The sequence below is a fragment of the Sinocyclocheilus anshuiensis genome, unplaced genomic scaffold (assembly GCF_001515605.1).
Source record: "Sinocyclocheilus anshuiensis isolate Anshui unplaced genomic scaffold, SAMN03320099.WGS_v1.1 scaffold2244, whole genome shotgun sequence".
Taxonomy (NCBI): Eukaryota; Metazoa; Chordata; class Actinopteri; order Cypriniformes; family Cyprinidae; genus Sinocyclocheilus; species Sinocyclocheilus anshuiensis.
The window spans coordinates 158,465-168,567 of NW_015542467.1; positions in this window are offsets into that span (position 1 = coordinate 158,465).

Sequence of the window (10,103 nt, forward strand, 5' to 3'; positions counted from 1 at the left end):
CATTGGTTTCCATGGCTAAGGCTGGTTGAATTGTGACTGGACAGATGGACCTTTCATTAGTGGCCTCTTTGGCGATGACCGACAAGGCTGACAGTTCAGACACATGTGGTGGGTTTTTGAGCTGTGACAGACAGGGCTGAAAGTTCCATGTTGGTTTCCTTGAGAATGGTGGGACAGACAGGCAATTCAATATTGGGTACATTGGAAAAGGCTGATTGGATTGTGACTGGACAGACGGATCATTCATTAGTGGCTTTTTTGGCGATGACAGACAAGACTGATAGTTCAAAGACAGCCCTGTCGGCTGGGTAGGGACAGGACAATAATTCATGATTGGCCTCCATGGCCAGTTCAGAACAAGGCAAGAGTTCACAGACAGCCTCCATAGCCGTGACAGGACAGGCAGAGAGATAACATACGGCCTCCATAGCCATGCCAGGACAGGCAGAAAGATAACATACGGCATCCATAGCCGTGACAAGACAGGCAGAGAGTTCACAGTCAGCCTCCATAGCCATGACAGGACAGGCAGCGAGATAACATACAGCCTCCATAGCTGTGACAGGACAGGCTGAGAGCTCACAGATGGCCTCCATAGCCGTGACAGGACAGGCAGAGAGTTCACAGGTGGATACCACTGACACCTCTGGAACATATGGCTTCCATAGCTGTGACAGGACAGGCTGAGAGCTCACAGACGACCTCCATAGCTGTGACAGGACAGGCAGAGAGTTCACAGGTGGATACCACTGACACCTCTGGAGGCTCTGTAGCGGTTGCCGCCACCTCTGGAGGTTCTACAGTCGTATCATCGGGAAACAGGAAGAGTTCATTACTGGATGCCACCACCATGCAGGAAGCTGAAGCGAGCGCCGCTGCCTCGAAAGGTTCTGCAGCATGTGCCGCCACCTCAGGAGAAACTGCAGCAAGCGCCACTACCTCAGAGGGTTCTGCAGCATCAGCCGTCACCTCTGAAGGCATCATAGTTAACGCCACCGCCTCTGGGGTTTCTTTGGTGGTGTATGCAGCCCAAACAAACCATAAAGTGATCCCTATTATGGGAAGCGCTACAGAAAGGGAAATCAGTTCAGGAACAGGAGGGCTAGAATGACTGTGTTTGGGGATACCAGCTGCACCTGCTGACATCAGCGGTGGATCCTCCAAGCATGATGCCAGTCGGTAATACTGGTGGACTGACCTTGAAGATCTGGATGCAAAAGACAGGATGTGACAAGACTCTGGATGATCAGTTGTGACGTGACATGATTCTGGACGGTCAGCTGTGAAGTGATGTGACTCTGGGCGATCAGCTGTGACTTGACTTGACTCAGGAAGATCAGCTGTGACTTGACTTGACTCAGGAAAGACAGCGGTAGCATGACACAGCTTTGTTGTTGACGCCATTTTGTGAGCAAGCTCTGGTTCGGCCAGCATTACAGGTACAGACACGGTGTTGTGTTCCTCCTCAGCGAAACCCTCAGTGAACACAGAGCCAGCAGTCAGCAAAGCATAGTCTATAAAGTCCTTTAAACTACAATTAAATTTACCCTCTGGCAACCATGATTTTATGGATTCATTTAGGCCATAACGAAAAATGTCTTTTAATGCGACCTCATCAAAAGGTACCCTAAAAGATAACTCACAGAACTGAGTGACGTACTCCTCAATAGGTGAACTCCCCTGTCGTAAATCGAGTAGCCGGTCGACTGGTTCCATTCTTGGCCAAGGTCCTTTAGGAAAGCCTCTGGATCCTCATGTGGCCGAGTATTCTGTAACGTGGTGACAGAGACATGAGGCGAGCGGATCCACTTGCAAGGCTTTATTCAATGACATGTTCAATACAGGCAAGAGTCAAAACACGAGTAAACCAGCAAGACAAGATTATGACTAGGAACTGAAAACTAGACAGGCTCCGTAGAGTAGCTATCGCTTGGAGAGTGATAAACGCATACAATACTCGGCGACTAGAACAGTATCAGAGTGAGTGTTATATAGTGTGATTTATTGGATGCAGGTGAGTGAGCAATCGGTGCAGTGGAGCATGGGAGATGTAGTCCAGAGTGATGTGTGACAGTCTATGTGGAGTAAGTTTCAATATGGTGAGAGAGCGACCTCTTGTGTTCATTGGATGAAAGTCCATGGACCGGATTCATGACACCGATTAAAATAGCTTACAAACTTTACATAAACCCAGTGTCCAGTAAAAATCAATGTTTGCAACCTAGCTAGTAAACCACTGGTCTCATTTGACATAAAACTACTTATGTGTGCCTTTTTATGCCTTTTCCTCTTCCCTCACAATGAGCAAATTAAATTCTATTTAAGTTTTTATATGCAATACAATGACATTGAGGTTTATAAATAGTTCATCATGAGCATACCTACTTGTGCCGCCACATTCCGAACAAGAGCTGAAGTTCTCCTTCTTCGTTGACGTCGTCTCCACACCGTGCATGTACCTTCACATTGCGCATGCGCATGTGCATGCGCGAGACGAAAATGCGTTTAAGAAATAGTATTAGAAAAGAAAAGAGTAAGGACAATAAAGAAATAGTTAAGAAAAGAGTATTAGAGTTGTTTCGTCCTATGCTGAAACATAGCAAAAGGCCAATAAATATATCAAGCTCTGTTATACAGATATGATGGATTGTGAAGCAGCAGCAGCTGATCAGCTTGCCAATAAGCTTAAATCTTAGTGGTTTCCCAGTTATTTTATAGCGTGAAGGAAAATAAGATTCAGAACCTATAAATAAATACATACACACGCACACACGGGTATATAGGGGTGAATTCAGGGTGATCGGGACACGTTTTGCCAGTGAGATGAATTGGAAAAAGTGTCCCAATCAACCTATATATATGTATGTATGTATGTATGTATGCATATATGTATGTATGTACACTCTAAAAAATGCTATTATTATTATTATTATTTAGCAAATTCTTTGCTCCAGACATTTGCAACAGTGTGAACATGCCTTTAGTACAACACACTCAACACTCTTAAGTACGATGTACTAAATTTGTTTAGTTTAACTATTGCATCGAACTAAAAGTTCGCACTACACAGTCTAATCAATTGAAATCAACACATTTTCCAAAATCAGTTACATTTACAAGCTTTTCTTAAGTAGATTCAGCAATTACTTTTTACAGAGTAAACTGATATAATGTTTTACACTATTACTGTTTTTACTCTATTTTTCATTAATTAAATGCAGCCTGAGTAATCCTGAGACTTTTTCCAAAAACATTTAAAAATCTTAATTACTCCAGACTTTTGGGCCGGCAATGAATACAGACAGAACAACATATCATGTTAATCATGTCATATTAAAATCTGTAAACAACAACTGTTAGCTTAAGGAAATATTTCTACAAGTTCTGGTCTTTTTTAAGCACAAAAGTATATTTGTGCTTCATAAAATAACTAAAAGGAAACTGAAATTCAAAACCAAACGAAAATAAAGAAATAATGAAAATTTCAAAACTGTAATAACCTTGATAAGAACCTAGTTTAATATGCCTAAGGAACTGCAATCCTCTCTGACTGTACAGTAAAGAATTTCATGTGCATTTGCTGAGATATAACCAGGAACAGACTGCTGCATTTGTTATTAACTGCAGTACATACTTAACAGGTAAGATTCAGCTCAGACGGCAGGCAGTAAAAGAAACATTAGACAGCGCTGAGTGTCTTTAAATGCAATAAAACCCCTGCAATGCTTCCATCACACCACATTACCACATGGACTCCAGGAAAAGCTCTATATGGTCAATTAGGAACATTCTAAAGTAGAATTGCAATTTCAAAAGAGATATGTCCAGTGTGACATAACCAGAACAATGACATGGATAATAATTCGTGATTTTTAAAATGTGACCATGAGAATGGCCATTAGAAAGCCTAGATGGGCGCTGTCTTGTGGGTAGATGTGCTTGCGTATATATTTACACTTTATTATCGTCATCCTAAATCTCAACCAAGTCCTGACGTTAATTTTTGTATGACTCAAACATTGTCAAGCACTTACAAGAGAAGTCCTTACCAGAGGATTTATTTGCTAAGCAGAGAGCTCTAATGTTACAGCCAGTGACTTTTATGTATTTCATTAAGAATTATTTTGATCTCTCCGAGCACAGTGCCATGTTCACATTAAATTGAATTATTTTTCGGTAACACTTTAGAATTGGAAACACTTATTCAATATTAACTATGACTTTTCCCGCAATAAATTTCTAATTTGCTGCTTATTAATAGTTAGTAAGGTAGTTGTTAAGTTTAGGTATTGGGTAGGATTAGCGATGTAGAATAAGGTCATGTAGAATAAGGCATTAATATATGCTTAATTACTAGTAATAAATGGCTAATATTCTAGTAATATGCACGCTAATAAGCAACTAATTAAGAGACCCTAAAATAAAGTGTTACCTTTTTTTCTTGTTAAATGTGCTCTTTATTTTCTCTTCCTCAAATAATTTGTTGATACATGGTTTAGTCTTGGTTTAGCAGAAAAGGTTTTACATTAAACTGAAATCCAGTGATGTTTATATGTACCACATCAATGACTTACATAATAGAGATGGCTCAAACATTTGTGCTTAAAGTAATAATTCAACCCAAAATGAAAATGCCCTTCCAAATTGGTATGACCTTCTTTTTTCTGCTGAACACAAAAGACAATAATTTGTTTCAAAACAACACTGGACCACGTTGACTAATTGTATGGACAAATAAACACTGAGACATTTTTCAAAATATCTTCTTATGGGATATAATAATAGTGGGTAAATGAGGAAAGATTTTTCATTTTTAGGCAACCCAGTAACACATTACAATAAGGTTCCATTAGTTAATGTAAGTTAATATATTAACTAACATGCACAAACAATGAGCAATACATTTATTATAATATTTATTAGTCTTTGTTAATGTTAGTTAATGAAAATACAGTAATTCATTGTCAGTTCATGTTAATTCACAGTGTATTAACTAATGTGAACAAGCACAACTTTTGATTTTAATAATGGATTAGTACATGTTGAAATTAACATGAACTAAGATTAATAAATGCTCTAGAAGTATTGTCCATGCTCAGTTAATGTTAACTAAAGTAGTTACCTAATGTTAACTAATGAACCTTATTGTAAAGTGTTACCAGCAAACATTCAGGAGAAGAACATTCTTTCAGTAACAATCACTCAGCGTATAGCTGCAAATATAGACCAGAACAAATGTTATCCTCCCTTTAATTAAGCTGGATGTGTGCCTCATAGTGGTCTAATGGTTAAAGAGTCTGACTTGTAACCCGAAGGTCATGGGTTTGAGTCTCGGTACCGGCAGGGGTTGTATGTGGAGGGAGTGAATGTACAGCAATCTCTTCCACCCTCAATACCACAACTGAAGTGAGACCCTTGAGTAAGGCACCGAACCCCCAACTTCACCCCCGGGTGCTGAAATTCTGACTATGGAAGCATACTTGGCTACATGTCACTTTCACTTTCTGCTAGATAAAGTATTGACACAGCTATTATTACCTGTCAACGGGTGCTAATTTTCTTCTGGAGCCTATATGATAAACTACTTATCATAATTATATTAGTGAATATCTGTAATATGTCTTGTAAAGTGTATGCTGAATCGACAATTGTGTGGCTAATTCTTTCAAACTCAGTGCCCGGATAAAATGAAATTTGTTAACAAATTTTAAGTGCTTACCACAGATAGTCTTGTACTGCTGTATTACCCAGAGGAACGTTTATAGTAAGAGTCCTCGGGGAATATTGTCTGACTTTTGCGAAGACACTTTTCTTAATATGTTTTCTATTTCTTATTCAGCCGAGTCTCTCCCTGCTGTACAGCTCTAATTTCTTCCATCACCTTCTGTGGGTGGTAACACAGTTGAACGGGAGCTTTCTGGAGAAGTCTATAATAAGGAGTTGATTCCATCTTGATCTATACTGTGACAAAATTAAGTTTTAGCTGAAATATCCATCATAGACAGCTATACTGGGTTATTATGAAGCAGACAATTGGCAAATATTCTAAATCTCTTGAAAAACAGAAAGATTTAGTTGCATTTTGCATCTTGTAATTCTGATATTGCTGTCACCATGACTTCAAAAAGCATGTGTTTATTTGCCTTTTTATGTTGGCTCAGTTCTGACAGTTGTGCTATTTGTGTTAGACATGCCACAAACCACAAATAAACATGCATACATGTGTTTTGCAGGTTCTTCATTTTAAATGGAAAAAATGTGGGAAAAGTAGTTAATTATTAAAAATGTTACTTAAGAACATTAAAATAATTGTAATAAAACGCATAATTACTATTTATTTCTATATTTATTATTTGTTTGGGCACTGTAATTATTGGATAAACGAATATGATATGATCAATAAAAGCATTTTTGCTTGCTTTTCACTCATATTGACTCATATTAATTCTAGCTGTTTACATAATATGGAATAAAAATACTTCATGAAAAAATCAAACTGTGCCTGAAACTATAATGAATCAATAAGTTGGTCCAAAGTCCAAGATAGTCTCCCTAGAAACTGAATGAAATATGAATTATAATAATTATAATACATTTATATTACTTTTAATTTGGAGCACAGTATGAATGCATAATATTTGTAAACCAAATGGTTCCTCAGACATTGAAATAAATACATTATTTATGATTTCAATAAATACATCATTTATGTTTAGAGATTGCATTCCTACTGAGTGACCTAAATGACAGATTTATACTATCAAGATGTTATTAATTCATGATATTTGCAAGAGAAATGTATATATCCATCTATCCGTCCGTCCATCCATCTATCTGTCTATCCGTCCATCCATCCAAACAGCAGTGATTTGCATCAAAGGGTGTTTCAAGATTTTTTTTTTCTTCTTCTTCTTCTTCTTCTTCTTCTTCTTCTTCTTCTTCTTCTTCTTCTTCTTCTTTTAGTGCTTACTGTGTACTGAAAAGCAGATTTGTCTGAGTGTAAGTGTGTCAAGCTATTTACATCCACTAACATTCTGCCAGTGAAAGGAAATCAATGCACCATTTTCATCACTTTGCCTCCAGCCAACCTCTTACCACTGTCTGCTTACGGTGCAGTGACCCCAAAACTTAGTGCAGCAAACTAGACTGATGCCAAAAATTAAAAAAGGTTTGCAATTTTCCAAAAAAAAAAATCAATTATGTTTTGAGAGGAAAGAGACTTTTGATCATAGCGGGATATCTGTTCAAATGAAAGACATGAGAAGGGAAGCAGGGGATGTTTGAAAGTTTGGTCTATCAAAGTAAACATGTTTATTCCACACATTTATCATCCTGATCGACACCTTGCCCCAGGGAACTGATTAAAATTAACATTATCAGCCATCAAAAATGTTATGTTAAATGTTAAATGTAATGTCTTTGTTAATTATATCACAAATGGCAAAAAAACAAAATAAAACACGTACAGTATCTCCCATCTTTTGACTCCTCAAGGGTGGTGCAAATTGCATGATCTTAACATTAAGTACTTCTGACCCCTAAATTTAGTTGGGAATACTGTCATCTTACTTTATAGAGTTTCAGCACTGTCTGTTATCTTTCATGCATATGGGATGCATGAAAATAGTCCCCAATAGAGGGGATGAGGACAGAAATAATGAACATTGCCCAATAAACATGCAGTTAATTATCTATTACTCAGTAATATCACTGCCACTGCTCAAGGTGAAGGATACATTAAAAACAAATCTGAATGTAGATAGATTATAAAAAACAAACAAACAAATAAAAGAAGGGTGAATGAAAAAAAAAATGGGCTAAATAATATAGACTTTTCACGAACAAAGAACAAAGATGTCCCATTATTATATAAAAAAAAACAACAACAACAAAAAATCTCAAAAAATGACACACAGCAGGAAGTAATGAGGCATGACAGTCCGGCAAAGGGTAATGGGAACTGAAGTCCAATGCAAGAGGTAATGATATGGGAGGAGTACTCTTTTATGGCTGTCATGGGCAAACCAGCTGATGGCTGGGACATAATCCCCCCTTTAAGGAGTCGTGTCAGAACCAGCTGAGAGTTCAGAGACAGTCTCCGTGACCGTGACAGAACAGGCAAGGGACTCAGGAACGGCCCCTTTGGCTGCAATAAGACAGGCTGAAAGTTCAGAGACGACCTCTTTGGCCATCACAGGGCAGTCAAGGGATTCACAGGTCACTGTAGTTAAAACAGGACAGGCAGGAAGCTCAAGAGAGACTTCTGTGATTGAGACAGAACAGGCAAGAAGCTCACAGGTTGACACCATTACAGAACTACGTTTTGGGGCTTGAGCGGGGTCTGGAGCAGATTCATGGACTGGAGCGGGCTCTGGAGCGGACTCGTAGACTTGAGCTGGCTCTGGAGCAGACTCGTAGACTTGAGCTAGCTCTGAAGTGGGCTCGTGGGCTGGAGCGGACTTTGGAATGGATATATAGACAGGATGGAGTAACAGTAGTCTGGAGGAACAGTAGTACAGTGTGTAGCCCAAACACACAAAATGGCCAACGCCATAACCAGGAGTGCAGCCGACATTGGCACCACCTCGGAGACCCCCAGACTAGCATATAACACAGAGATGCCAACTGCTCACACCAACATTAGTGGTGTGTCCTCCAGACTTAACACCATTCTCAAATGCCTAGGGGCTACTCTAATGGCTTCATGTGCAACGTTCATGGTGCCTGGAAACGTTGACATGGCATCTGTGACAGCCAAATACTCTGGTGTGGCACCCGTGATGGCTGGAGATTCTGGCATTACACTGTCTGGAGCAGGCTCTGGAACTGCGTCATCTGGAGCAGGCTCTGGAGCAACAGGAGTGGACTTTGCTCCACTCCTTCTCGACCTTCGCTTCCCAGTGGGAGTCAGAAGGCCAGGGTTTTGACTTAATGAGGAAGGGTTGGTGGGAAAATCACTTCGGAAGGGTTCTGGTTGACCTGATGTTGCCCACTGACTACGATGATGGAGATACCTGATGAAGCCCCAGAAATCCAGGATCCTAAGTCCCTCCATCTCCAACTAAAACAGAGGGTCATCAAGACAAACATTAAAGATGTCCTTAAATGCTGCATCATTTTAATTCAGCCCCACCAGCATAGTCCAAAATGTCTGGGCGATGCATCCTACTTCCATCTCCTCCTGGCGCCACACAGTCAATGCACAATGTCATGCCATCTGCTCCTTCTTAGTAGCTGGAGAAAAAATGCAAATACACATGGTCCAAAAAGCAGAGAAACACTGCCTAGCTGCTGGATCTGTTGATTGGTTGAAGTGTTCGGTCACGGAACACTCTGAGACTCTGTAGAAGATCCAAGTACAGCTTTTAATGGGGAAATCCAAGAACAGTAATCCACACACGCCAAAAAGGACCAGCACAAGGTAATCCAGAAACAGGCACCAGCAAATACACAGAGTAACAAAACAATACTTCAACAAACAAGGCTGAGTCCACATACTGTATATGGTGGTGAACTAAATTGGCTAACTGACACACAGCTGGAAGTAATGAGGCATGATAGTCCGGCAAAGTGTAATGGGAACTGAAGTCCAATGCAAGAGACGGTGATCTAAAGGCGGGCGTACAACGTAGGTCGGAACGCCGTGAGCTCTGGCACGTCACGATTGAGTTTATCCGAAAATCGTACGGAGGCAGTCACACACGACACGAATTTACTACGATTTTACAAACTCTGACGGGAGCATTACGTTTCGCGCCATTCATAAAAATATGGATTCTGAGGACGAAATATTTTTCTTTGTGGCAGGCGGCTTGTGACGTCCAAAAAAAATAAAATAAATAAAAATACCAAGACAAAGGACATGGCAAAGAGAATGGCTGAAAAGCAGAGAAAAGCATGGACTTTCTGTTCTTCATAAAGAACTCGAGGGAGTAGGCCATTTCTGAATTTCTGCTCGTTTTGCCGGAAATACAACAGGCATAAAATTATTATAGACTATATGGTTTTTGTCATCTTCTGATTGGTCAGCTTCAGAAGGATTGCCAAATCGTCTCGTTCAACTGCACATACGCCACGAATTTAAAATGACAGCATCCGATTTT